This window comes from Felis catus, chromosome E2, assembly GCF_018350175.1.
Source record: "Felis catus isolate Fca126 chromosome E2, F.catus_Fca126_mat1.0, whole genome shotgun sequence".
Classification (NCBI taxonomy): Eukaryota; Metazoa; Chordata; class Mammalia; order Carnivora; family Felidae; genus Felis; species Felis catus.
In genome coordinates this window covers 29,255,908-29,283,888 of record NC_058382.1, presented here as the reverse complement: position 1 = coordinate 29,283,888, position 27,981 = coordinate 29,255,908, and the positions used below count along the sequence as shown (strand labels likewise).

At 46.1% G+C, this 27,981-nt stretch overlaps 2 long non-coding RNA genes across 2 annotated transcripts; both read left to right on the top strand.

Annotated features, from left to right (window-relative positions):
* Positions 1-709: 709 nt before the first annotated feature.
* Positions 710-12,616, top strand: LOC109494680. The gene is made up of 2 exons (XR_002149669.2): positions 710-968; positions 12,482-12,616. It is a non-coding gene; the product is annotated as an uncharacterized LOC109494680 (long non-coding RNA).
* Positions 12,617-15,490: 2,874 nt separating this feature from the next.
* Positions 15,491-27,552, top strand: LOC123382365. The gene is made up of 2 exons (XR_006590636.1): positions 15,491-15,634; positions 26,798-27,552. It is a non-coding gene; the product is annotated as an uncharacterized LOC123382365 (long non-coding RNA).
* Positions 27,553-27,981: the final 429 nt, after the last annotated feature.

Here is a 27,981-nt window from a genome sequence, read left to right as displayed (position 1 = left end):
CGCACTGAATTCTATTCCCATTATTTAATTTCCTTCCCATCAGTCAGAATTAAATACCAAATCCCAAGCCCAGGTCTTCTCAAGTCCAATCGCCCCAACGCTTTGTTTCCAACTTACATAAAAGTTTAAATTTCCTCTTCCCCTGCTCAAATTTCTGCCAAAACAGTCATCAGCAATGAAATTTTTGAAGATAATTAGCATATCAGATATCTGTAAGAAGCTAATAATGTATTTCTTGGATTATGCTTCTCTGGTTAGCTGTTATTAATCACAAATATTATTCATGTCATTTGAAATATTCCCGTTGGCGGATGTTTTTATGCTTGAAGGATTCTGGCTGAAAGTCTTGGGCGACGGACGCACCCCCTGCCCCCTTTGGAGAGGAGAGATTGGGTCGAGTCTTGTTGAACAGGGTTAACCTTCAGGGGAAACAGCATTAAGGGAAGTAATTATCCATTCACACTGAGCTGGCTACAAAGAAAGTGAGAAAATCACCTTCTCAGAACTCACATGAAAAACATAATGTAGTTAATATTAAATAAAGGCATTGGGCAACCTAGCCTCTTTTTACAGTGTGTTCTGATGTGTCCTTGATCAGGGGCTGTTTTGTTTATGATTAATGAATGACTCACCTTGGGCTGTGTTCCGTTCAATGCATACCTCATTATGAATTTGAAGAGGTCATTTGTTCCTTGGATTTAAAATAAAAACCTCTTTGTACATTGAGAAGGTTACGAGTTTGATATTGGTGCAAAATTGGGTCAAAGAGAATGCGGGACGTTTGTGTCGGGTTGTTTGTTGACACTGTTGTTTTTAACAAACAAGTTCACTTTTTAACTTTAGGCATTTGGAGAGCATGTCTAAGCCTGGGCTTTGATTTTAAAGTAGGTCCTAAAATTATGGGACTTGGATCCAACTTCTCCGTAGCAGCACTGCCTCCCGGACGCCATGATTCTGAAGGGCATCAGGTTGGTGGGACCCACATGGGCGAGGGCTGTCTGTGCTGCTCCAAGAGGGGCTGGTGGAGGGGAATTCAAGGGGCACAGAAACAAATCAGAAGTAAACACGATCTGGGGTGCCTGGTGGGCTCAGTCAGTTGAGCATCTGACTCTTGACTTCAACTCAAGTCATGATTCCAGGGGCGTGGGATTGAGCCCTGCATTAGGCTCTGGCACTGGGCACGGAACCTGCTTAAAATTCTCCCTTTCTCTCTCCCTCGGCCCCTCTCTCCTGCTCCTGCACTCTCTCTCTCTCTAAAAGCAACAAGCAAAAATAAAAGAAAAACGAAAGAATCGCACTGAGGCCCAAGCACACAGCCACGATCAGTTCTTTTTCCTTTTTCCACCATGTCCACCAGACTGGTTCGGAATGGCCTCTTTTCCTCTTTCTGGTTGGGTTCTGTGTTCATTTTAATTTCATTTCACTCATATTTAAACGGCAGAATGAGCAGTAGTTTGCAGCGTGCTTTGCCAGACCCTATAAAACTCAAATTTGATGCAGGAGGTCACAACTGGGGGGGAAAAAAAAATTCTGTGCCTGCCTTGTCTTTGTAAGATTCCTGACAAATACAGCCCTCTGATAAGGAAATATATGTGTCTCACTCTTTCCTGGTACCTGCACTCACACACGATCACATTTATCAGAGGAAGACAGATGATAGATAGATACATACATACGTACGTGCATAGCCATCCAGGGCCATGATGGGGACCACGAAGAGAGAGAACTTGGGTATTTGGAACCCATCGCCCTAAGCTTGGCAGTGAAAACATTGCTTCCCAGCAGTGCAGACACAGACGTGTGGTTTACTACCTACGGGCCCCACCACCGCTCAGTTAATGATCTTTCCACAGGGTATGTGTGTTCGCTTGTGCATTCAAATGAGGGCTTGTCACGCAGAAATAGAAGCACGCACATGAATAGATCTTGCCGGTTGGCTAAGGATACCCGCTCCGTGGTAGACACAGTTCACTAGTCAGCTAACCAACTTTTTTTTCAGGCAAGTTATTTCTTTATGTGTGAGAGAAACTATGTTCTTTGATCACAGCCGCCCAGATGGGATTAAATAATAGCAACTCTCAGAGACCCAAAGGGGTTACTCCTGGCTGTCACTGAATAGCTGTGTGACCTTGGGCAAGCCATTTCCCATTCTGGGCTTCAGGGCCATCGCTATTAAATGAGGGCCTTGGACTATATCTTCTTTATACTGTTCCTCACCATGAGTGTTCTATCTTTTTTCTTTTTCTTTTTCTTTTTGTTTCTGGAATGATGTGTCTCCCTTCAGTGTCCGAGGATTCTATTCCCAAAACAAATATAGGAATAGCTCATCCAGGGGAGGACCTACCGCCCCTCGAAATGTCCTCTTGGTGAAGCGAGGTCTTACTATTTCACAAACTAAACCCGGAAGACCGATGTTTTGTCTGTGTCCATAACCTCCATTTGCCTCAAAGATACATAAACCCCCGTCAGACGCTAAACACGTCCAGGTTTGTTGGTCGCTATCTTCGAGCACCGTCATGACTGATCAGCAGACTGTTCACTTCGATGGCAAACAAATACCAAGTTTTACAGCCAGAAACAGAGGTCTCTTATTTTCTGACCTCACCTGTGGAAACGTAACTGGAATCGTCTTATCGCGAAGGAAAACACCAAGCGCAGTCTTGCAGATATTTAGGGCCTCGCAGATATTTAGGGCAAGCTTGGCAATTTCCAAACTCAAGTGAACTTCCAAGAAAGTTAAGAAAATTCCACAGAAAAGTTTCTTCAAATGACCATAAAACATTTTTAGAAGATTCAGGATCCAAATGGCAGTAATGATAAGTTTTTAAATGCATTACAAAATTAGGCAGAAAACTTAGTTGTAGCAATAGAGAGAAAGAGAGAGAGAGAGAGAGAGAGAGAGAAGAGAGATGATTACTCTATACTCTTAAAAAAAAAAAAAAGTGGCTCCTACCAATTTAAGAAAATGGAAAAGGAGCCTGAAGGTGGTTTGTGAATCAGTTTTATTGTATGTCACGCTGGTGGCCATTGTCTATGCGTTTTAGCTTAAAAGCTAATTAAGCCAGATTGGAAATACTTACGGCAACAAACAAACAAAAATCCTCCGATTTGAAGATAAAGGCTTTGTGGGTGTTTTTCTTCATGATCACAAGATAGCTGATGCACCTGCACTTCTGGAAGCTCCAAAAGCCCCACCCAAGGACTTTTCTTTACATCTCATCTGTCAGAACTTCCTCCTGCCCAAGGACGCCAAGCACAAGGTCCCTGGAGAAAAGGAACATTGAACAGGGAGCGGCTCCCTTGTTCACCTACTTCTGCTATACTTACCCATGATCACATCGCTAAGGAGTGCCAGTCTGTGCTCAAGTGATGCTTGAGACTTTATTAATGCCAATATATGCTTATTTCCTGGGAACCCCGAGCTTGGAGACCTGGGCACTCTTCTTCTACAGGGTTTGCTTTATCTTTTATGAGGGCTCAGATGTATGAGAAGATTACGATAACTGATCTTACCTGCTTTAACACATAGAAGACTGAGCTACCCCACAAACTCTCTCCTAAATGCCTCTCTTCCCTCCTTTTTCTTGTGAGCAAGACTTCCCCACCTTATGTCATTGTAATGTCATTGTAATGTGAAGATGGCTAGGGAATATGGTTTGCACTACTGACTGCCCATCATATGGGAGAGAAGACAGAGCTTATCACTCACACGACAGGATTTGGAGCGAGGATATGGGTGCCAAGAATTCCTTCACTGGAACTCCTTGAATCTCCATAGAGGATGCTCACTGCTCCTTCCAATCTACATTAATTTTGGCTTTTGCTAGTAACACCCAACCTTGGTTTTGTATAATCAAACTACCCTCTTCCCAATCCATGTTGGGTGGGAATAATCCCATCTCCAAGCTTGAAACATGTCATGTGACCAAGACCTGGGGGATCAATCGGTGAATAACCTTTTCTCCAAAGACACTGGCTCAGAGAGTGCCTTCGTCCAGTCAGGCTCCCCTAACAGGATACAGAACATAAGTGGCTTATAAATAACAGACATTTGTTTGTCATAGTTGTGGAGTCTGGAAGTCTGAGATCAGGGTGCCAGTATGGCTGAATTCCCATGAGAATTCTCTTCTGGGGTTGCAGACTGCTGATTTCTTGTGTCCTCACATGGCCAAGAGCAGAAAGGTGAAGCAGGCTCTCCCATGACTCTTCTGAGGGCGCTAATCCCATTCATGAGGGCTCTACCTCCATGACATCATCAAGATCCCAATTACCTCCCAAAGGCCCCACCTCTAATATCATCACGTTGAGGGGGAGGGGTTCAACAGGCGAATTCTGGGGAAACACATTCAGTGCATTACTGAGGTCATTATCATTAAGATGAAATAAAAGAAGTTTCCCATGGATCTTTGGTGGAACCATAGGAAAAAGATGCTCTTTCTCCCCCGGGGGACCTGGACCAAGTATAGTGTAATATAACCTATACACCAAAAGTCTCCTTTATTATTATTATCATTATTTTGTTATTTTATTTTATTTTACTTTATTTTATTTTATTTTATTTGTTTTACTTTATTTTATTTTACTTTATTTTATTTTACTTTATTTTATTTTACTTTATTTTATTTTATTTATTTTACTTTATTTGATTTTATTTTACTTTTATTTTATTTTATTTTATTTTACTTTATTTTATTTTACTTTACTTCACTTTATTTTATTTTATTTTATTTATTTTATTTTACTTTGCTTCATTTTATTTTATTTTATTTTATTTTATTTTATTTTACTTTATTTTATTTTATTTTACTTTATTTTATTTTATTTTACTTTATTTTATTTTATTTTACTTTATTTTATTTTACTTTATGTCACTTTATTTTATTTTATTTTATTTTATTTTATTTTATTTTATTTTATTTTATTATTTGTAGTGTAAGCCAACTTGAGTTGAGTTTATGGTCATTTGCAGTAAATCTAAAAATGTTAATCACACCTTACTCACGTCTGGTCCTTTTATGTTGACAAAGCACTCACATATTTCTTCTCTCTTTTAATCTGCCCTGGAGATTAAGGAGATAGTGTTATCCCAGCGTTCACAGAGAAAAACATGCACTAGGGGAAACCTTGATGGCTTCATTCTATTTACTGGGGGGGGGGGTGGGGGGGTGGTGGTGGTGACCGGTTGGTGTGTGCAAGGCCCTGTGCTAAGTGCTGGAGGTGTAGTGAACGAGTCAGATGCCACCCCTGTGTTCAGGGGACCCCAGTCTAGTCTGAGAGCAGACAACCACCACCAATTAAACACGTCACCGTCAGAGCCTACCTGGGCACCTACAATAAAGGAGCAGAACAGAACAGTCGAGAAGGTCAAAAGACACTCTGGACAACTAGCAATTAAACTAATCTCAAAGAGAATTCCGGAAGAGCAGGTGCAAAAATGCGGAGGCAGGAGCAAGTATGGCACACTGAAGAACACGTGACCGGCATGGAGGGAGCAAGGACCAAAAGAGGGAGTCCTGTGAGTAGACAGGGAGGCAGGCAGAACAGGAGCACACTTACCCTGTGGGCCACGTCCAGAATGTCGGTCTGTATCTTCACGCAAAGACATTTAGGATTTTCTAGAAGGGGTGTGTCCTGACCTTAGGGTACTATTAAGATAGCAATCTACGATGCCTGCAGCGCGGAGGATGTGCTGAAGAAGTCAGAGTGGCTTTGGAAAGAAGTTAAATGTGCCTGGCGTGGTATATGGGGCTTAAACAATATTTCTATAAACTGAGCTTAGTCACTTGCTCCAGATCACAAAGCCCATAAGTGTCAGAGCCAGATGGGGCTTCACAGAGTCATGCTCTTAACCGCCGTGAGACATGGAACATCAGGAGAATTATTAGACTACTCTTCTATCAGCAACTGGACAGTTGGCCCTTTCTAACTTTTCCATTTGGTGCCCGTCCTCCATTTTTTTAAATAATAGTTGCACAATTTTTTAATGCGATTCAAGCAAAACTCTACTTGGTTATTTGTGTGACAAAGTTCAAACACTTTGTATTGTGTCATCACTTTTAAAAAATGTATGACCAAGAACACTTAGCAAATTCCAGAAACCTTTGAACTGCAGTTTGTTGAATATTGTAGTTTATGTTTTCTCTGATTTGTCCCGAACCATTTGTACCTTGGATTATTAATCAATAACCAAACACAGCTCTGGCTGGGCAACCCCCCCCCCCCCTCGCCCCCTACTGATGATGCCAGGAACATGAACGACTGTATTATCTTTTCTTTGATTTCTGTCAATATACTTGTTTCAAACCTTTATTCTGGCTTCTTTCTCTCTTTGTATCCCATGGAAAAAATTCCCCAGATAAGATCAGAACTGCTTTGTCATTCATCAGCAGTAATCAGGTCTGAGCAGAGTTCAAACACATTTTTTTTTTCCCACTCTCAGAGACAGAAAAGCCAAAGAATAAAATGGTTGGCCACAACTTTCTGACTTTATATTTGCATATGTATATGTAAATGTATTATGATATCTGGCTAGCCCTTGAGTGGATTCATGTTGTAAATTAATGGATATCTGTGGGGATGGTAATAAAGATCAGCTACTGGGAATCCGGGAGATTATTTCCCCGGAAGACAAAAACTGAGTATCTACACAGCAGGGTAGCACAGTAGGCAAGCTCTCTCATGCCGGAAAACCCAGCGTCACCTCTTGGGATTTCTAGGCATCTGCCTCTCCATTTCAACATCTGTCCAACTTCGACGAAAATGGCATGGACCTCATGAGGGCTCATTCTGTAATCAGCCAGTGAATATTTATTGAGTACCTGCTGTATGCCAGGAACTCTCAATAGACACTAAGAAGCTAGGTCCATATCATCACGGAGCTAACGTTCTCATAGGAAACAGAGACAATCATTGAACGAATCCATAAGAGAATCCTGGGTGGCAAAAATGCAACAAAATCATGGGAAGATAAGTGAAGGGAGGATTCAGATAAATTTTAGATAGGTCTTCAGATAGGTTTGCTACAAGCTGACACTTGAATTCAGCCCTTGATGAGAAGAAAGAACTAGCCACTAGAAGAAAGAAAAGATCTGAGGACAGAAGACCACATAGAAGAAACGGCCAAGTCCCACTGGTGAAATGAAGAAGGCCGTAGCATTGAAGCAGAGAGGGTGGGTAAGAGGGAGATGGTGGGGGGTGATGGTGGAAAGGCACACAGGGCCAAAATCGTGAGCCCTTGAAGGCCACGTAAGGAATTTGGACTTCAGTCTAAGTGCAATGAGAAATCACTAGCAAGCTTCAACCAGGGGGAAAACTGATCTGATTAATGACAATCTGATTAATGAAAGGCTGCTTCTCAATCCTCTGTGTCAGTGGAAATTTTCAGCCTGTGGCTCGTATGGCACAGGGACCTACAAGTAAGTGGGATTGGGGTCCAATATGGCTTCCAAATTACTGGAAACGTGAGAATGGGGTGTACGAGTGTGCGAAGAGACCTGCGTCCAAGGCGATGCATGGGATGCTCTCAGTTACAGTAACTGGCACACGTTATACATCATTTCCCCCCACTTCCCACTGACCGGAACCTACCTGCATGGCCACACCTACCTTAGGGGAAGCTGGGAAACATCATTTTTGGCTGTGCAACCTTGTGCCAAGACAACACTTTTTGTACAGTAAAAGGACCCTGCAGGGACACTTCTGGTTTCTGCCATAGCTTCCACCCAGGGCAAAAGCAGGGAGAATTGCCATCCACCTTTGGAGAACCAGCCTTCTTAGGAGAAGTTCTACTCCCAGAGGACTGATAAGTAAAACAAAATAATAATCATACATAATTAAGTAGTAATTAACAAAACACGGGGGCCGCCTGGCTGGCTCAGTCCGAAGAGCTTGCCACTCTTGATCTCGGGGTCGTGAGTTCGAGCCCCACGGCGGGGGGAGAGTTTACTTAAAAAAAAAAAACGTAACAGAAAATTGCTAAGTAATTGAGACATGGCCACGTGTTGGTAACTCCCTGCGCCATCCTAGCGCTGCGCCGCATGCAAATAGCACGTTTTTTTCGATTAATGAAAACGCTTTAATGTTTGAAACAAGCAGATTGTTCACCCATGTCTCTGAGGGCCTGCCCTTTGAGCTGTTTTCCTGGAAACGGAGGTAGATTTCTACTCTTTTCCGTTTCTTCACCTGGCATGCCGTTTCAAGTCAGCTGTTTAGGGTGCGGGGTGTCCTTTCGCATATTAAACAAAGTAATTAGAAACCGTTATGAATTTGTGACCTTTACAATCATTAGCACCCTTACCACCATGTGGATGGAAATTAAGCCCGTCGTATCCTTTCCTGTGTGGGATACCAACATGTGTACAAATACCGTTTTCCCAATTCATTCAAAACGTGGCGAGCACTTCCTGGGTGTACTTAGTGGATGGCAATTGGAAGTTACTCGCTATCGATACTCGGATGGGTAAAAAAAAAAAAGGTCGTGACTCCGAGGTACGAAGAGGGTCAGGGTTTTAGCAATTAACCTGCGAGTTCAATTAATGCAGATAGATCCCAGAGAAATTCAGTTATACGACAGCAAGCGAACTTGGGTTGAAGTCAAGGATGTGTCTTGGCTGTGCCAATGACTTTCCGTGTGATTTTTTTAATGTTTAGTTATTTTTGAGAGAGAGAGAGAGAGAGAGAGAGACAGGGTGTGAGCAGGGGCTGAGGAGGGGCAGAGAGAGAGGGAGACACAGGGCTCGAAGCAGGCTCCAGGCTACACCCCCGTTGGCACAAAGCCCGACCTGACACGGGACTCAAACTCACGAACTGTACGATCCTGACACGAGCTGAAGTCCGATGCCTAGCCGGCTGAGCCGCCCAAGCACCCCGTCTTTCCATAGGATCTATTCACATGCCCTAGGCTCCTCGTCTGCGAAACGAGGGCTGGGTCCTGCTCCACACTGGCCAGTACGCGCTGTCGTGTTACTGCGTCTCCACTCATGGCCCAGCAGACAGCACCAATCAAGCAAGCTTGGTGTTTCACTCTTTTCTGCTGAGACGGCCTCAAATTTCTTGCAACACCATTCTCGTTCTATCAGGGCTGGACCAAAGGATGAAACCTTTCTGTCATCCCCGAGCTTGATCACGTCTAAGACCTCTTCCCACGTGTCAGAATCTAATGAAGCAAAAACCAAAACGAAATAAAACCTTCGGTTGCATTACTAGGGGAATCTGGTAGGTGGGCAATTTGCGACTTACAGCATTCACTTGGCCGTGAATACTCCACAGTAAGGCTTGCTGGCCTTTGCTAATTAAAAAACATGAATCCTGTATTTTGGAAAGGATGGTGTGCCCTTTCCCTACCGTAAAGCCTGAGGAGGCGGTATAAATGCAAATTACATGCAAATATACTTTGGGGACCTCCCTATTTCTAAGAACTGAATCTGGCTTCTGGGGAACTCCAAAAGGAGGCTCCAAAGCTCTTTCCCAAGAGTTAACTTTCAAAGTGTTCGAGAGACTCGTGGAAATTTCCGCCTTCCATAACAAAATACGACGTGGGTTTTTCGAGTTGGTAGCGAAGGAAGACTTTCCACTTGAAGGCACGTAGGGTGACAGCGGTGACTCTTAGACCTGAGAGTGGCTGCCCCTGCGTGTTGCTGTAACAGCCACGAGGGCTTGGAGTGAGGTAAGAGGGGTTGCTGCTGTTGGGTGAGATACACCAGCAATGTGCCCACCGTTGCTGTCCTCCTATCGTGAGCACAGACCCTTCCCTTAATCCATCAAGGCATGAAGCCAAGGAATAAACACAGAGAGAACCACGAATATAAGGTGGCATGGCTTGTTCTATTGGCAAATTCTCACTTCAGGCAGCAACTGTGACCCGCTTCCAGGTGCAAGGGACCAGCCTCAGGGACCATCCCGGGGCCTTATCATTATTACGCGTTAGAAGCTGCTTTTAAAGGAGCTGTAGGTAGGTCAGTGCTACTGACAGGTTAATGCCCGAGAATCGCCGAGAGATCTAGCCCAAATGCAAATTATGATTCACTGGCTCTGGGGTAGAGCCTGTGATTCTGCATTTCTAATAAAGAGGATCCCTGATCTGCCACCCCGAAGTATGCCACTTTGGTATAAAAATTATTTGGGGCTGAAGGCATTTGAGTTCCCAAAATTCCTTACCTGCCTAAAAGCAGAGCCTCTCCAAAGAACTCATTGTTTCCGATCCCCTCCCCGGGGCAATACTAATCTAAAAAGTCAGCTCCACACCCGAACAGATACAGTGGAAAACTATCCTATCTCCCATCTATTCTCTTCAGGGCCCATTTATCTTTCCAAAATGGTATTTGCTTTTCCAAAAGATTCCTCATCTCCGCCTTTCCCCCTACGAGTATAAAGCTGGGTATAAAGACCCCCAAATTCTGATCACCCCTTTGAGTTACTCATCACTGAGTTCTCCCTTGTGCACACACCGTACAGGTTAATAAGATTTGCATGGTTTTCTTTTCTTAAGCTGTTTCGTCAGATTAATTTGCAGGCCCTCAGTCACTGAACCTAAGAGGGTAGAGAAAAAAACGCTAATGCTCCTTATTCAAGAACCACACTTTGAGTAGCCACGTGCTACGTCATGTGCCCTGATGCGGATCAGGTACAAGCTACAGAACGGGGTTATACAAAAACCAGGGCGTGGCACGTACTTAACCCACGTCTGAGGCTGCCCATACTACCCTTAGTCCCCCGCATTTGGGACTCAGAAAGACCTGGAGTTAGGACCAAAGAAAGAAGAGCACACAGGAGCACATGGAACAGAAAAGTCCAAGACCAGTTTCCAAGGCCAAGACTAGTTTCCGAAGTCCAGAATTAAGGGACAAGTCACTGGAGCCACACTCTCAAAAAGAAATTCGATACCGCAGTGCATTCTTCCGAAGGCTTCTGGAAACACACCAAATGCCAAAGTAAGGACGTTTGGCCCGGAAAGGAAAGGGTCTGCGTGTAACAGGGTCGCCAGACGTAGCAAATAAAAATATGGGACGCTCATCCGAATTTGAATTTCAGACGAACAACAAATATTTTTGTATAAGTCCATCCCACACAGTATTTGGGAAATACTTCTACTAAAAAGTTACTCGTTTTTTTAATCTGAAATTCAAATTTAACAGGGTGCCCTGTATTTTATTTCTGTTGGCATCCCTATTTACATGGGGCGTGGGATATCTTCGAATCCTCAAAGGGTTGGCAATCAGCAGGGAGGCTTCAAAAACAATGCTGATGCCTGGGTCCTACCTCCCAAGATTCTGACATAATCGGTCCGGTGTTCGGCCTGCACTGGACTGTCTAGAAACTCCGCAGATGACCGCAGAGACTGCAAGGTTGACAACCACTGGGTTAGACTGATATATTCTAGAACCGGGTGGTGGCAGTTGATACATCAAGGGGTCATGAGAGGCAGAGAAGTTTTGGTTCTTGATGTGAACTTTCAAACAAGAAGAGTTGAGCTGTCTCTACGGGTAATGAGCCTCCCGTCACGTGAAGTGTGCACGCAGCGGCTTGATGATCTCCTGAAGGCGATTTGCTTTCAGAGGGGATTCAAGGACTGGAGGGCGGGTAGACAGACGACTGCTGGGGGGGCAGGGCGAAATCGGGGAGGGTAATGGGGGAAGGAATTGTCACGGCCTTTCCAGATCTGGAATCTGAGGATTGGCTTACTTATTAGATTAAAAACTAAATAAGTCATAGAATGATGCCCCCAGACAAGCAAAACATGAGTGCGTGGCAGTAAAAAGAAAGGTAAAACCCGAGAAGGGTCTACCGCATAATCATATGGTGAGGATGCCTTTCCTGGTTTTGACAACGAGGGGAATCTGGGTAAGGGCGATCAGGACCTCCACGGATGTACCATTTTTGCAACTTCTGGTGAGTCTAAAATAAAAAGCGGAGAATACATGAACGAAGCACCGCGAACACTTGTTTTTCTGCAAGGCCTGCGCGACGGAAGGGAGCAGGGGTGGTCTAACAGGACGGCCAGGCTCCCCGCTGGTGAGGCGTGCAATCTCTCCGCGTCCCTCTGTCCCCTCAGCCCGGAGTGGGCACATCTTCACCTGGGGTCTCCCGGCAGCAAGACAGAGGAGGGAACCCCAGCTCTTCCCAAGTATCTTTGCAAACAGTAACAGGCCAGTCGGTCATGTTGGAAGTGAAGTCCCGGACTGGAGGGAGAGCTAGGAGGCAATCCAAGAATGGGGGGCGGATCGGGTGGGGGTGGGGGTGGGGGTAGGGGTGGGGGGGTGGGGTGGGGGGGCCACTTTCCAGCTTTAATGAACAATGCAATGAACTCATAATAAAAATGGAAGCCAACCTGGAGTCAAGATGAGGTAACAGCCGTGGCTTGAGGGACTCCGTTCGTGGGTGTCGAGTGTGTGTGTATTTTTAGATAGCTACTTATTCCGCACGTGGTAATTAGGGCCCCAAGGGGGTTGCAAATTTTTTTGTTTTTTTTTTGTTTTTTTTTCAGGGTTGGCAAGTGGAAGGAGGAGGCAGCTCAAATTCCCACACATCTGGGGCAAACAGATACTGCACTCCAATTTCCTGTCGGCGCCGCTGGTTTCTCGCGGAATTACTTGCTAAGTAAATGATTGTTATAAGACTATGAAGATTCGGTCAATCAAATTAACCCCTTTTGTCCATCGCCGCCCTCCGCCCCCCCTCCCCCACCCCGCCCCACCCCCACGGTTCCCTTCATTTGCCTAAACTCGGTGGCTTTTGAAAATGTGTTCAGGCTTGAAGGCCCCAGCCTGCCTCACATTGGCCGAGTGTAACCTGAGCAGGAACCCGGAGGCCCCCAATTGTTTTGCTAATCAAGATTATTGCCCCATTGAGATGTGGAGGCACAGCCTGGCTGACAAAATTTGTCAGTTTCCCATGAAATAGTTCTGTCAGTTTAGCCCGGGTGCGGGCAACTATTAACATATAAATGAAGTTTCTCCCTCCTCCGCTCCCCCTTTCCCCCTACCCTTCAGCCACCCGTCCTAATGGATGCAGAGAAAATATAAACACACCCCCCCCAACCCCCACCCCCAGCTCCCAACCCCTCTGTGTGCTTAAATCAAACGAGCTTCTTTTCTCCGGTCCCTGGAAATCCTGTGGGCCACGGGGGCTCAAAAGGAAAGGGGGAGGGGGCTGGGAGGAGCGGATTTGCACAAAACCACTTTTAAGGCCTGAAACTGCCAGGCCCTGTCCCCCGCTGACAGCAACAGGCGGCTGGCTGGGCCTGGACGGTACAAACGGCCGTCTGAATGCCAGGCAGACCTCCAAGGCAGCCTGCGGGGACAAAGTGGCAAAGTGGAACACGGGGTTTGAAAGAGTCATCTCTGCGCGGGGGTCAAACACCCGAGATCTCTCGGCTAGCCTGGCCGCCTGACAGCGCGACCCGGGCTGGGCAGGGGGGGGGCATCTCCGAGTCCCCTCCTTGCTGCCTCTTCTCAACCGTGGACGCTGGGGCAAGTGTGGGGCTGGGCTGCGGCGTGGCTGAGCCTGCCTTTTACTCCGTCACCTTCTAGACTGTTCTGCCTTTCCCACAGGGGCCGGGCTTGGGTTCTCAGCGGGCCTGAGAGGAGGAAGGAAGCGGAGTCCCTGTCTTCCTGTTTCTCCAGGAATGGAGTGGGCGCTCCAGAAGAGTCCAGAAGGCCAGAAATAGAGCTTATTTATTACCATTATACTATGCCGTAGCAGCTCAAACACTCTGGTACAGACGAAGGTTGGCAAGTTTCACAATACCAAAATGAAGGAATTCTTTATGTATGTGTGTGTATGCATATATACATATGTATATAATATTCAACCCTCTCGGAAGGATAAGTTACATAATATATCATTCATAACATAACATAACAACATAACATAACATAACAATATAATATAATATAATATAATATAATATAATATAATATATAATTCAAGGCTAAATATACAATAATTCAATGCTATATCTGTCTCTACGGATCTGCAAATCAACACTATTCGCCACCTAGGGCGGAATTAGTTCTGGGAGCCAAGTTCTGCCAGGAGCGCCCGAGAGGATTCGGGTAATGAGCTCAATAGGTCTTCCCAGGCGGACGGACGTCGACTCGGAGGGACCCTTCAGTCACCAGTTGTTCCTGCTACGTGGCAAACCAGCAGACTGGGCTGTGAGGCCAGCCAGGACAGTGCCCGGAATGAGCCTCCCCACCCCCACCTCCAACTACTGTAGTTTCCAGATCTCCTGCCTCCACGCCGCCCAATGGGAAGAGACATCTGAGGGGGAAAGGGTTCTCCAGGAGGCCCGCCCGGAAGAACCAGGGCCTGGTGAAGCGGCCTGGCCTATGCTTTCTATCAGAACTGGTAAAGCAAACTTCTGCCCTGTGTTCTGTCCGTGGGGATTCCCACTCAGATGTCTTCTCGAAGCCCGGCACCTACCCAGCTGTTAGCGAAAGTCTGAGACTTGGTTTTGGAATCAGAAACCAGTTTTAGTTTATTTGCTGTGACTTTTGAGGGTTTTGTTTTTTTTTCATCTGAGAATGGGGAAAACTAACCCACAGTCATTTTCACCATTAAACCTGCAGTACTTAGCCTTTCAGCAAATACGGTTTATTCATTAACCCAGTCTGTAGGATCAGACCGCCTAGATCCCTAGCTGTGTGACCTTTGGCAACTTGTTTAACCTCTCTGGGCCTATATTTCTTCCTCTTCAAAATAAGAATGATCAAGTTAGCTATTCGTTCATAGGTCATGAAGAATATACAAGACCACGTTTTTAAGTCCTGAGATAGCATCTGGCATATGGTTAAGTGTTGTGTGTTGCTGAAATCAAGCAGTATCTAGAAAGAATTCGATAACATTCCTTTCAGTCATTGATTTGTTTCATGATCATTTTTGGGAGAGAGAGTGTGTGCGTGAGCATGTGAGCACGAGCAGGGGAGGGGCAGAGAGAGGGAGAGAGAACCTCAAGCAGGCTCCGAGCTCAGTGTGGAGCCCGACTTGGGGCTCTATCCAGTGACCCTGAGATCGTGGCCTGAGCCAAAATCAGGACGCTTGACTGACTGAGCCACCCAGGTGCCCCTCGTGGTCATTTCTTATTTCTAAACGGGCCGTTTACATTTCTCAGTAGTGATCTAAGATTGCCTTTCAAAATATATTTCTTTAAATAATATATGGAGTTAACTCAAAGAAAGATACTAAATACAGTATAGAAGGAAGGCGAGTATGGTAAAACATAAAAATGGTAAAGAAATGACTGAAGTTTGGAAAACATTATTATAAGTGATTAGATTTGGGGCACATTTCTCAGATGTCTATTCCCAAGGCAATCAAAAGGCACAATAGGGTGCCTGAGTTCTCCATCAGCACCGCTCCCCACCCCCCTCCACATGTTGAACCCCCAGGCCCCAGTGTAACTGTATTTGGAGACAGGGTCTTTAAGGAGGTAATTAAAGTTAAATGAGGTCATAAAGGTGGAGTTCTAATTCAATGAGACTGGTGTCTTTGTAAGAGGAAGTAGGGACACCGGAGACATGCACAGGGAAAGGCCACACGAGGACACCGTGAGAAGGCATTGGCAAGCCACAGGGAGAGGCCTCAGAAGCAGCCTAAGTTGCGGCCCCTTGATCTTGGCCTTCTAGCCTCCAGATTTGTAAGCTAATGCATTTCTGTTGTGTAAGCCACTCAGCCTGTGGTCTTGTGTTATGGTCTTGAGCTAACACAGGCTTATTGGCAGAGGGAAGAGAAAGTCCTTCTTTCTAGACTTAGGGAATAATCTGAACTTAGAGAGCGAGAGAGTGGGGCGCCTGGGTGGTTCAGTCGGTTGAGCATCCTACTTCGGCTCAGGTCATGATCTCACGGTTCGTGGGTTCGAGTCCCACGTCGGGCTCTGTGCTGACAGCTCAGCTCTGTGCTTCGGATTCTGTGTCTCCCTCTCTCTCTGCCCCTCCCCCTCTCGGGCTCTGTCTCTCTCTCGAAAATTAATGAAGCACAATTTTTTTTATTATTATTAAAAAGAAACGGAGAGAAAGAAGTGTGCATCAGAGGGAACCACGCAGCGAAAAATGGCGAAAACGTACTGAGTATTCAGTGGATTCGACACTGAGTATTAACCCACTGCAGACACCATGTGAATGGTACCCCCCGGTCCTCAGGACAAACCCAGGGAGAAAATTCTAGAGCTACAAAAACTGCATCTTGGGGCGCCTGGGTGGCTCAGTCGGTTGAGCGTCCGACTTCGGCTCAGGTCACGATCTCATGGTTCGTGAGTTCGAGCCCCGCGTCGGGCTCTGGGCTGATGGCTCAGAGCCTGGATCCTGCTTCCGATCCTGTGTCTCCCTCTCTCTCTGCCCTTCCCCCATTCATGCTCTGTCTCTCTCTGTCTCAAAAATAAATAAACATTAAAAAAAAAAAAACTGCACCTTGGGAAGGCTGACGATCTACCAAGTTCCCTCAGGAAGCAAGTGCAGAAAATATGTTGAGTTCGCGTCTTCCTGCCCCTAAAATCAGTGTTCTCAACCCCCGTGGCATTCTGCTGGCAGAAGTTTCTCCGTTCAAGAGGCTTTCTGATGGTGCCTTAGAAGGATCCAGAGGAACCATGGACCCTCAGCGCGGTGAGGACGTTAGACCCTACTGGAGGGCTGATGGGGTTCCGCGAGAGCCCCCTTAGCCACGCTGTCACAACCTGGATCATTTTCCAAAATAGTTTCATTTTGCAAATGAGCACAGGCCCCCCTGGAAGCAGCGGGCAGTTGGCAGAGATGAAACAATTAGCATTTCAAAGCGTTCGTTTTCATGTTCCCCTTTGCCAGGGTGAGAACCACTGCAGGACAAAAATGAGCCCCTCTTGTTTCTTGTCTCAGCCCGGGAGGGGTCTTCCCAGAGAAACCAGCAGCAGCCAGCCCATCACTGCAGCTGGCTCCCAGGGCCTGTTCCAAAGGCTGGGTCCCGGGTCCCGGCCGGGCCTCAGGGCCATTGCCAGTGAGCACCTGTTGAGGGACGGCTTATCAATCAGCTCCACGATCAGCCCTTCCCAACAATCCCCGCTCAGCGTTGCCACACTCCTTACAGAAATTAACACCATGCTGGCCATTTCAGCGTTTGCAGGTTCCATTTAAGTTTAAAACATCCCTTTGCTGGGGGTTTGAGGATGGAACCAATGCAGCCATGCGGGAGCAGAAGGTGCCTTGATCTAGAGCCGTGTTATTGGGTACAGCGGCCGCTAGCCAGCCGTGGTTACGGAGCACTTGCGACGTGCGGGGGCACACTGGGATGAGCTCGAGGGGTAAAATGCACCCCAGATCTTAAAGACAGTATGAAAAACACAAGCTCCAAAGTCTCATTGCTATTTGCTATATGGGTTACGTGTTGAAATGATAATATTTGGGATGTGCTAGGTTAAATGGAACATGCTATTAAAAACCGTCCCACTTGTGTATTTCTTTTTGCTTAGGTGAATGTGGCTTCTCTAAAAGACTTTCCTATTTCTCTCAATCTTGCTCTCTTTTTTTATTTTTTTAATTTTATTTTATTTTATTTTATTTTATTTTTTTGAGAGAGGGAGAGAATCTTAAACCGGGCTCCATGCTGAGCGTGGAGATCTCTCGCGACCCTGAGATCATGACCTGAGCCGAAATCAAGAGTTGGATGCTTCACTGTCAGAGCCACCCAGGCACCCCTCCATATCTTGCTCTCTAATTCATCACCTTGTGTGTCTCTGTCCATGGCACTCGTCCCCATCTGAACTTCTCCTATTTACGTATTTGTTTGCGCGGAGGTTTCTGTTTTTCCTCCTGGGATGTAAGGTCCCTGAGGACGGGGACTCTGCCTAGCTAATCTGCTGCTTTCATTCCGGTACCCAGTGCCAGGTACAAGATAAGTGACCAATAAATATTTCTAGATTGCACGAAGGAGGGAAGGAAGCCCAGGCAGGCACCCTCGCTCTGAGGCACCCCTGAGCACCAGGTGAAACTGACCACTTTGTTGCTGGTACCTGAGGCCGCCTTATACGGACCCTGCACAGACCCTATAGCATTTTAGGGTACTTCTAGGCTTATCTATCCATCTCCTTCTACTAGATGCCAAGCTCCTAGGTTGCAGGAAACTTGTCCTAGTTACTTTTGTACTCCCAGACCACGCACATCGGAGGTGAATGAATGGATCAACCTTTGAAACTTTCACTTTCCGGAGCATAGACGACTAAAACGAGCTAACTTTCTCAAACAAGGGGCATCCTGGCCTCGGTTAAATACTGTCCTTTTCCCTCTGTCTTTTCCCACTGTTGCCCACGGTGGCGGAGAGAAATTCAAGCCCAGAGCTTAGATTCCTCCTTTGGGGCTTTTTCTGGGATCTTCAGACCGGAATCCAACAGACCACTCTTTGACAGACAAGAGAAAGCAAGGTTTCCTCCACTCACTACAAGTCTGTCCAAAACCCCTCCGTGACTCCCTCAGAGGATAAAATCCAAACCACTTATCCCAGCGTGGAAAGCTTTCTGCGGTCTTACCTTTCCAGTTTTCTCTCCTGATAGTGAGCCCTCCTTATACACACAGCCATGTGCCCATATATTTAAACCCTCAGATCTTAGCTTTCCTTGGGTGTGCCTTCCGCTTCCCCACCAAAAGTCGTTTCCACCCCATTTAGCCCACAGGGGCTTCATTCCTCAGAAGCAATTCACGTTCTTTCCTTTCCACGCATTGTCTGCCCTAGTCCCTCCCCGTCACATCCTTGCCTTCCTTCCGCCGTTTTCTTGTTGACAACGTCTGGAGGTTTTCCCCCATGGTTATTCCGCTTAAGCCCCGGGTTCCCCGTTGATCCTTCCATGGTCCACTTCCGAATCACCTGTGCAGGTGCCTTGTTCACAGAGCCTTTGCTCATCCACGGTGGGCATTCATGGTTATACACGGTAGTGACACTATACCTACTCACATCCCTCAGTGGGAGCTGCCGTTCCCTACAAGACCCCACTCCTTGACGTGGTCGCATCAGTCAGGGATGGTATTTCACTTAAATGTGTCCAATCCAGATGTGGGATCAGGAAAAGAGTCTTTCTAATGGCTGCTTCAGGAAACGTACCCTTGATAAGCTGAAGACAGTGAGTGAGAAACACGTCGCATAAAGGTAGAAGTGTCTATAAAGGAGGGATATTCTGGGTTGGTTGATTTCCAGTCTTTGCCTAGACACGGGCTCAGCTATTGTAACATACAAGCCACGGAGCTTCGACCGGCTGATGATTTGTTTCCCCTTGAAATACATGTTTGTTTGTTTTTTTCCCGGATCTGCTCAGCTATGGTGGATCATGTGTTATGTACCTTAGTACACGTCTGCTTTCTAGGGCTGATACGCGCCGGGGATCTTAACTTTAAAGGCCGAAGACTCTCTATATGCCCTTGGGTAGAAGGAAGGGCATTCATTCTTAGAGAATGCCCTTTGAAATTAGTATCTCATAACTCGGTGGAAGGCAAGGTGAGCTGATGGTCTCTACTCCTAGCGAGGCTGAGAGCTATGGGGACTCCAAAGGCAAAAGCATTTAGGGGCGCACAGGCTCACAGAATGGGGTCTGTGCACCTGCTCCCAGCGGGCCAGCCGCGTCTTCCAAAGCAAGTCCCCCAGGTGAAATGTGTCACAAAGGACTCCAGGCATCAAGCGGGAGTCAGACTGGATGATACACCTCCCAATCTTAAAATCCTTCGCTTCTCTTAGATTCGCTAAGGGCAGATCCTCGTTCTGGCCCCTCCCCCGCGGGGTGACCCTGCCGGAAAAAGCATCCCAGGTGGTATTCCTCTCTAGCTCTCTGCGCTTTCCTTCACTAAGCACCATCAATATTCTTACTTCCAGCACCCGGAAGAGATTATATTTCTGGCAGATCTACCCTCTGAATTGGTCATCTTTGGGGGTAGGGTGTGGGGTCTCTGTCTCTGTGGCACTCGGGATAGAGCAGCCACAGAGAAAACCAGAGAAACTAACCCTTGGATTAAAATACAGAAGGAAGCAGGAAGCAGCAGAACTTCATGTTATGGCTTCTTACTCATTTATTGGGGATTTTTAAAGACATATTTCATGTGGGCATCACCCAGAGATGCGGGCCCTGACCTCAAAGTATATCGTAGTCTGGTGTCACATCTCTTGTTTGTGGCTCCTTGCCACAACCCATTCGAATGGTAACTCATTACCTCATCACTCCTCCACCTTGCTTCTCTGTCACCTCTCCCCAGATGGCACACCATCCACTTACACAGGCCAAAACACTCGGGGCCGTTTTTAATTTCTTCTGTTGATTCTACCTCCTAAGAGTCTCTCAAATCTGTCTACTTTTTTCCACGTGGGTGTAAGTTTTCATTATCTCTTCCATCCTGGACTCTTCTCCTAAATTATTTCTTTGTAGGTACTTTCGAGTCTTGCCCACCCACGTTCTAAGCTACCACCAGAGTGATCTTTGAATCCTCAGCTGTATTAAGGTATAAATGATGTACAATTAACTACTTGTGTTCCAAGTACACACTGCGTAAGTGGTGATAGTTTGCACTCATGAAACCATGAATTCATATAATCATCAAAATTTCTTCTGAACCCTTGTTTTAATACTTTTTAAAAGTTTATTTATTTATTTTGAGACATGGAGAGAGAGAGAGAAAGAGAGAGAGAGAAAGGGAGAGAGAGAATCCCAAGCAGGCTCTGCTCTGTCAGCTCAGAGCCCGATGCGGGGCTTGAACCCACGAACCGTGAGATCATGACCTGAGCCAAAATCAAGAGTTGGATGCTTACCTGACTGAACTACCCAGGCACCCCTCTTCTGTGCCCCTTGTAATCACAACTGCCTAGCCCTCTCCACGCCTGTGGAGCTCAAGCAGCCACATTTCTGCATTCTGCCACTGTAGATAAGTTTGCATTTCTTAGAGTTTTCTATAATTGAATATATAATATGTACTCTTTTGGTCTCTTTTCTATCACTCAGCATAAATATTTTGAGATTCTTCCATGTTTTCATATATATCAATAGTTTTAGTGTTGCTGGGGTTTTTTTTCTTTTTTTTTTTAATTCATGTTAGTTAACACACAGTATAGTCTTGGCTTCAGGAGTAGAACCCAGTGATTCGTCACTTACATGTAACACCCAGTGCTCATCCCCAAAAGCCTATCACCTTTAATGCCTATCACCCAATTAACCCATCCCCCTACCCACCTCCCCTCCAGCAACCTTCAGTTGGTTCTCTGTATTTAAGAGTCTCTGATGGTTTGCCTGCCTTTCTGTTTTTATCTTATTTTTCCTTCCCTTCCCCTATGTTCATCTGTTGTGTTTCTCAAATTCCACGTATGAGTGAAATCATACGATATCTGTCTTTCACTCTTGCTGGGTTTTATTGACTGAGCTCTGTTCCACTGTATGGATTCACAACCAATAGATTCATCAATTCACCTGTTGCTAAACATTTGAGTGGTTTCCAGGCTTTGTTTGTTTGTTTGTTTGTTTTTTACCTGTCATAAATAAAGCTACTCGACAAATTTATGAGAAAGCATTTGTATGGACAGATAGATCCAATATCTAGAAGGGGGCTGAATCGTATGATGGGTGTATGTTTTCCTATGCAAGGAACTACAAACGATTTTCCAAAGTAGTTGTACCATTTTACTTAGCCAGTAATCTCATATGAAAGTTTCAATTGTTCAACATTCTTACCAACACTTGGAGTCATTAATTTTTTTAAGTTGTAGCCATTCTAGGGGGTGTAATATCACACCCAGTGTATTTGCCATCCGTGTGTGTGTGTGTGTGTGCGTGTGTACGAATATATATAATAAAGTGTCTGCTAAATTTTTTACCCATTCTTTATTAAGTTGTTTACTTTTCTATTCTTGAGTTTTGAGAGTTACTTATAAATGCTAGATTCAAGTGTCCTACCTCCTTCAACTTTCTAGAAGAGTTTGTGCAGAGCTAGTATTATTTTTCATGAAATGTTATGCAGAATTTACCAATGAAACGATTTAGCTTGCTGTTTTCTTTGGGGGAAGAATTTTCACTAAACAGTCCAATTTTTAAATAGGTACAGGACTTTCGGCTTATTCATTTCGCATTGACTGAGCATTGATAGTCGGTATCTTTCAAGAAATTAGTCTATTTCAGCTAAGTTGTCAAATATATTGGAGTCAAGGTCTTGATAGTATTTCCTGTTATCGTTTCAACATCTGTAGAATCAGTAGTGATGTCACTGCTCTGAGGCCGGTGTCTTAGCTCTTTTTTCCTGGTTCGTTAGGCTAAATATTTATCCATTGTGTTGATCTTGCCAAAGAACTAGATTGAATTTGGTTTTTCTTGATTTCTTATGGTAGAAACTGAGGTCATTGATTTGAGACCATTTTTCTTTTCTAATAGGGACATTAATTGCTACGTATATTTCCTTCCATAGTTAAAACCAGAATGAAGGATAAAGCTCACACAAAGAAAAATAGACCTGAGAGCGAGAGAAAGAGAGTTTTCCGATGATAATACTTAAGCCCCTGGATCCAGCTGTACCTGATGAAGCCACATCACCCTAGACTTTTCAGCTGCATGAATTATATATTTTTTAAAGCTAGTTGAGACTGGATAGCTCCCACTTAAAACTGAGAGTTCTGTCTCCAACAGAAAACCTGAGGTCAAGCCACAGGGGACCAAGTTTCCTTTGGTGACTACATGAACTAAGCATTATGGGAAGTACTTGATATTTGCATTTTCATGTAATCTTAATCAGCCTGGACAATTGCTGTTATTGACTTTATTTAATGGAAGAGGAAGCCCAGACAGAGAGTGAAGCAAATTACCAACACTGCACGATGAGTGAGAGAGCCTGAACCCAGACCTGCCCAGCTATAAGTTTCATGCCTGTGCCCTTCACTGCCTTGCATTTATTTCCCTCCCGCCTGTCCTAGAAGAGTCAACAAAGTCAACACAGCATCATGAATGGGGTTACGCACTTGGGGAGAGTCAAGAATGACTTTTGCTTTCCAAGCTTTTACCGGTGAGACCATTGTTTCCGTCAGCCCATAGTTCTCTGAACCCACCTTGCTCCAACTCGGGTTCTCGTCCTTCCGGAGGGCACATCTGCAGGGGACAGTGCCGAGCCTTCGGGGCCCCTGCCTGCTGCCCCTGGCCCATCTTGTCTGCCAGCCCCTTTCCTGTGGAGGTGATCAGAGACTCATCACAGCCCATTCCCAGTGTGTTAAATAGTGAGGGAACGCTGACGCTGACGTCCCCTGGGCTCTGTGCTGTCGGGAAAGTGCAGGAGAGAGACTCCGTCCTCTGGAACATCTCAGCTCTGACGAGACGGAGAGACATATCCATGGATGTAATGAATGCTGCCCACCTGCATGACAGAGTGAAGCTACAACCAGAAGGAGCTGGGAGACCATCCCTTGAGGGATGGTGTCCTATGGGAACATTTCCTGGAAGTTACCTTAATTTGCCTTCCAAGATGTCTGGCTTTCAGAAGAAATGTCCTCCATGTTTTCTTCTACATTCCATGTCCTATTTTCAAGACCCTTCTCAGGACTCACCTCTTGTAGAACAGAATAGAATAGAATAGAATAGAATAGAATAGAATAGAATAGAATAGAAGAATAGGATAGAATCATTACAAACAAGCTTTCTGGCATCTGAGATTTCAAAGCCCAACTCCACTGCGACTAGTTGTGTGACTCTGGGCAAGTTGCCTAACCCCTCTGTGTCTCAGACGTCTTCTCTCTCAAATGGGAATAATAGTACGTACCACGTAGGATTACCAAGAAGGTGAGTAAAATAAGATATGGAACATGTTTTGAACCGTGCCTGACGCAGAATCGGCTCTCGGTAGACGTCAGTTAGTAATTACCGTCCCCCCCTCTCTCATCTGCGGCTCCTTCACGCTGAGGTTGCACAGGACAGGTAGCCACCAGGTTTACCGTTGTGATGTGAGCAGAACAGTCTCCTTAGTGACAGTCCTTCTCAGGATCCCTCTTCTCTTTTTTTGAAACCCTTTTTGCATTCTGCAGGGCCTCTCTATGCATATGGATCCTCACGTGTATCCCTAATGAATCATTCCCATTGTCAAGAATATTTTGATGGCCAGTAGCCTAAGACATAATTCGCATTTGCTCAGTCAATAAAGGGTCTTCACTGGCTTTATAACTGAAGAGTCAATATCGGAGGCTGGTTTCACATGAGCTATTTGATCTATCAGTTCTACCTGAAGTCCAAAATCAGTGGGGTCTTTTGTTTGTTTCTTTCTTTCTGTTTTTCTGTTCTCCCTTCCATGGTGTCAATTTAACCTTCAAGGCTGTGTTAGAGACAAAAAAAAAAAAAAGAAATTATTCTGACCCTCGTCCAAACAGTAAGGAAGATTTGTAATTGGGGGTATTGCAGTAGAGAAGAGAAATTGAGAAGCGGGAACTTGTAGCCAAGCAGCAGGGGGGCGGGGGGCAGGGGGTGGGGCGGGCCGCGGATTGAAAATTACCAAGACAAGGGGCGCCTGGGTGGCTCAGTCCGCTAAACATCTGACTTTGGCTCAGGTCATGCTCTCGCGGTTTGTGAGTTCCAGCCCCATGCTGAACTGCCCCTGCTTGGGATTCTCCGTCTCCCCTTCTCTCTGCCCCCCCCACCCCCCTCACCCCCGCATGCTCTCTCTCTCTTTCTCTCTCAAGAGTAAATAAATCAACATTAAAAAAAATTTACCAAGAGGAGGCACGAAGTGTGAGGTTCTCAATAAACTGCACGAACAGGATCCTTCTAAGGGCAAACCGAAGGGGGTGAGGCACTTGGTCAGATACCAACGATGATCCCATAGCACGGAGGGTGGGAGGGATGATGGCTTGGCAGGATTCATGCCAAAACTGAGCCGGGCGGACCAAAGACCAGATGGGGGACCTAGCCGAAAAGAGGGCTCAGAGGAACCTGTCTACCCTTGGGTCAAGGAGTATTTGTCAGTAGCTCTTGTGCTGGCTTAGGATGGTTGCTAGGAGCTCCTTGGTCGATGCGTTCCTTGTCCGAATCCAGCAGAAGCATCTAAAGTGACCTTGTTCTGAATTCCCGGAAGAAACCCATTGAGCCGCTCTGATTGGGCCGGCTCGATCCTGGGCTGACATCCGGACCAGGACATCTGGCATGTTGCTGGCTGGTTAAGCATCAGCCACAGGGTCCAGTCCTGGGTCCGGATCCTTACCCAGAATAATACTTTGTTATGCAAAACGCCACTGCTGGCTCCCTGTCTGAGAAGGTGTTGATACGCTAATTAGCCTCTTTCTTACCCCATACCTTCCGCTGTGGAGTTCACCGCAACCCCCAAAGCAGCTCCCCTCCACCGCTGACCTCGGCAGGGGGACGACCCACAACACTTGGTGGCCTCCAAGCCCAGCTGCCTTCTGTTTTGAGGGGGAAAAGGCCGGAGAGGTGGAGAAGCATTTCCCCGGGGCCTTGAATGGGTTAGTCACCAAAGCAGATGTTAGGGTTGCAAATCCTGCTCTGCCAGGGCTAAGCACCCACCCCACTCGTGTTCTTTACTAAGGGCGTCTGTTTGTGATATGCGGGGCCCTGAAGCTTGGGGCTCAGGGGAGGAGCCCTGTGTGCTGGGTCTTAGGGCATCACTGGTCCTTTTCCTTCTGGATGTACATACAGCTACATCTCCCGGCCTCTTTGGGCCACGTCATTGAATTATGGGCGGTGAACGTGAGCTACTTCGAGACCTGGCCCCTCGAAGCTTCCCGTGAAAAAGGAAGGCGCCCCATGGAGGGCGTCCTAAAGCCCGAGAGGAGGGGATCGCAGGTGGAATAAACTTCAGTCCCTGAATGAATGACTACACAGAACACAACCTCTCTCCGATTTCCACCTCCAGCTAGATTTTACCTGAGCAAGAAACGCACTTCTATTACGTTAAGCCTCCAGGATGTTGCTTTTTCTCCATCATAGCAAACAGCATCGACTTGACTTGCACTGGGGCTGATGGGAAGGGGACAGGGAAGGGGGGGCAGAGAATGTTTGCTGGCGTAGCAGATGACAAGTGCCTACCACACTTAGCTCCAAACGTCTCTGAGGCAAACGGCTACCGCAGTCACGGGGCGCTGCTCCCCAAACTCCTGGCTGTGTCGTCACAGGTTTTTTGCATTACAAAATATGAATCAATCCAACTCAGGGCCCCGTATAGTTTTTGTAATGTGCCTAACACAGCACTCTGGCCATGTGACTTCTAGCATTGTCATGCAAAGACTCCAGGACCTGGGATTGATTTTCCAATGCCTGGATGTCATATTCTTATCAATATGATTTTCAGCTATAAACTGAAAAACCAATAGTGTAATAAGTGGCTATAAAAATGTCAGTATGAGCCCGCAGTTAAGAGCTGAAGGGTAACACAGCCTGTTGCTAAAGACTGTCACGTCAGCAGTCCCTCTTTCGAGGGCAAACACAGAGAAGCCTTCATCCAGTTCCACAGTGGGTGGAACTTCATCCAGTTCCGACAACTGGGTGTGAAATATTTGGGAGCAGAGGGGAGTACGGAAGGTGAGGGCTTCCTCAAAAGTTCCTAAAGATGTTTACAAATGTAGGAGCTAAACTCTGGGTAGGTCAGGATGTGGGGGTGAGGGGGCCGTCTTTGGCCTGAGGGGACACTATCAATAGACAACAGGATACTAGATGGTAAAACAAAACAAAACCAAACCACTTGGGAAATCTGTAATAATTTGGAGAAGAATGCGAAGGGCGAAGTGTTTCAAGGAGAAGCATCAACCGTGTTGAATGAGAGTACGTTTGCATACAACCAATATGTGTTCTTCTGTCCTACCTGCCGCCATTTTAATTCTCTATCTTCTTTAGATGCAGTGAAGTCCTCTTTGGGGTTTATGGGATCACACCAGCCCACTGCTGTCCACCAACCCATCATGGAGGTTGAATGCTGCACAACAACCCGAAATCAGGAAATCGGGTCCGGCCAGGTGAGCCCGAAGGCCAACAGAAGGCAAGGTTGCCATTTCTGTTTTATATTAGCGTCTGATCTTGACGCGTCTCTAAAACACGGGCAGCAAAGAGTTAAGGAAGAAACTGTAAAAAAAATGATAGAAACAATATGAGACCTCACATCTCAACAGTTGCCAAAACTAGCAAATAATCAAAATCTGACCACAAAACCTCTCCAGATACACAATGGCACCAATACCAGCTTAAGAACAAAGCTGCCCAATATATTTTTTAAATCCCTCTTGTCTCCTACTCATCTCCTGACCAAATGTTGGCAATGAACCGACTCACAGAATTTGGAGCTGTAAAAGGGCCCAGAGATTAACCAGAGCGGTAATTCTCGGAGCGGCAAATCAGAACCTGGAGAAGTGGGTGTTTAAAAGAATGTCCATTGTTGCAGTGGTCTACTGGGGGCCGGAGAGCAGGTTCGCTTTCTTCACACAACACACACAATCACTCTGGAAACCCTCTCGGTGGAGGAGGTTTCATCTTGGAGGAGAAATGTGGACATCGTTTCTGCCCACCAGGACAGTTCTGGTGGAGGGCCACACCAGGATCTGAAAAGGTGAAAGAGGTGATGTGCAGGATGTAAAATAAATGTCATCAAAAAAGAACACTGTTTAACGTTTATTTATTTTTGAGAGACAGAGACAGAGTGCGAGTGGGGGAGGGGCAGAGAGAGAGGGAGACACAGAATCTGAATCAGGCTCCAGGCTCTGAGTTGTCAGCACAGGGCCCAAGGCGGGGCTCGAACTCACAAACCGTGAGATCATGACCTGAGCCGAAGTCGGACACTTAACTGACTGAGCCACCCAGGCGCCCCAAAGAGAACACTGTTTAAAGGCTGATAAAGGCTGATACAGTGCCCCCCCCTTTTTTACCTATTTAATAATTCATTCCCCTTGCATTCAATTCAGCAACCTGTGGTTGAACACTACGTGTCCAGAAGAAAAACAGCACACAAGGCACCACCCAGCCTTCCATAGTCCGATGCGGAAAATTTACCTGGAAACAAAAGAAAAAGGACACTACCGAGTCAGTTC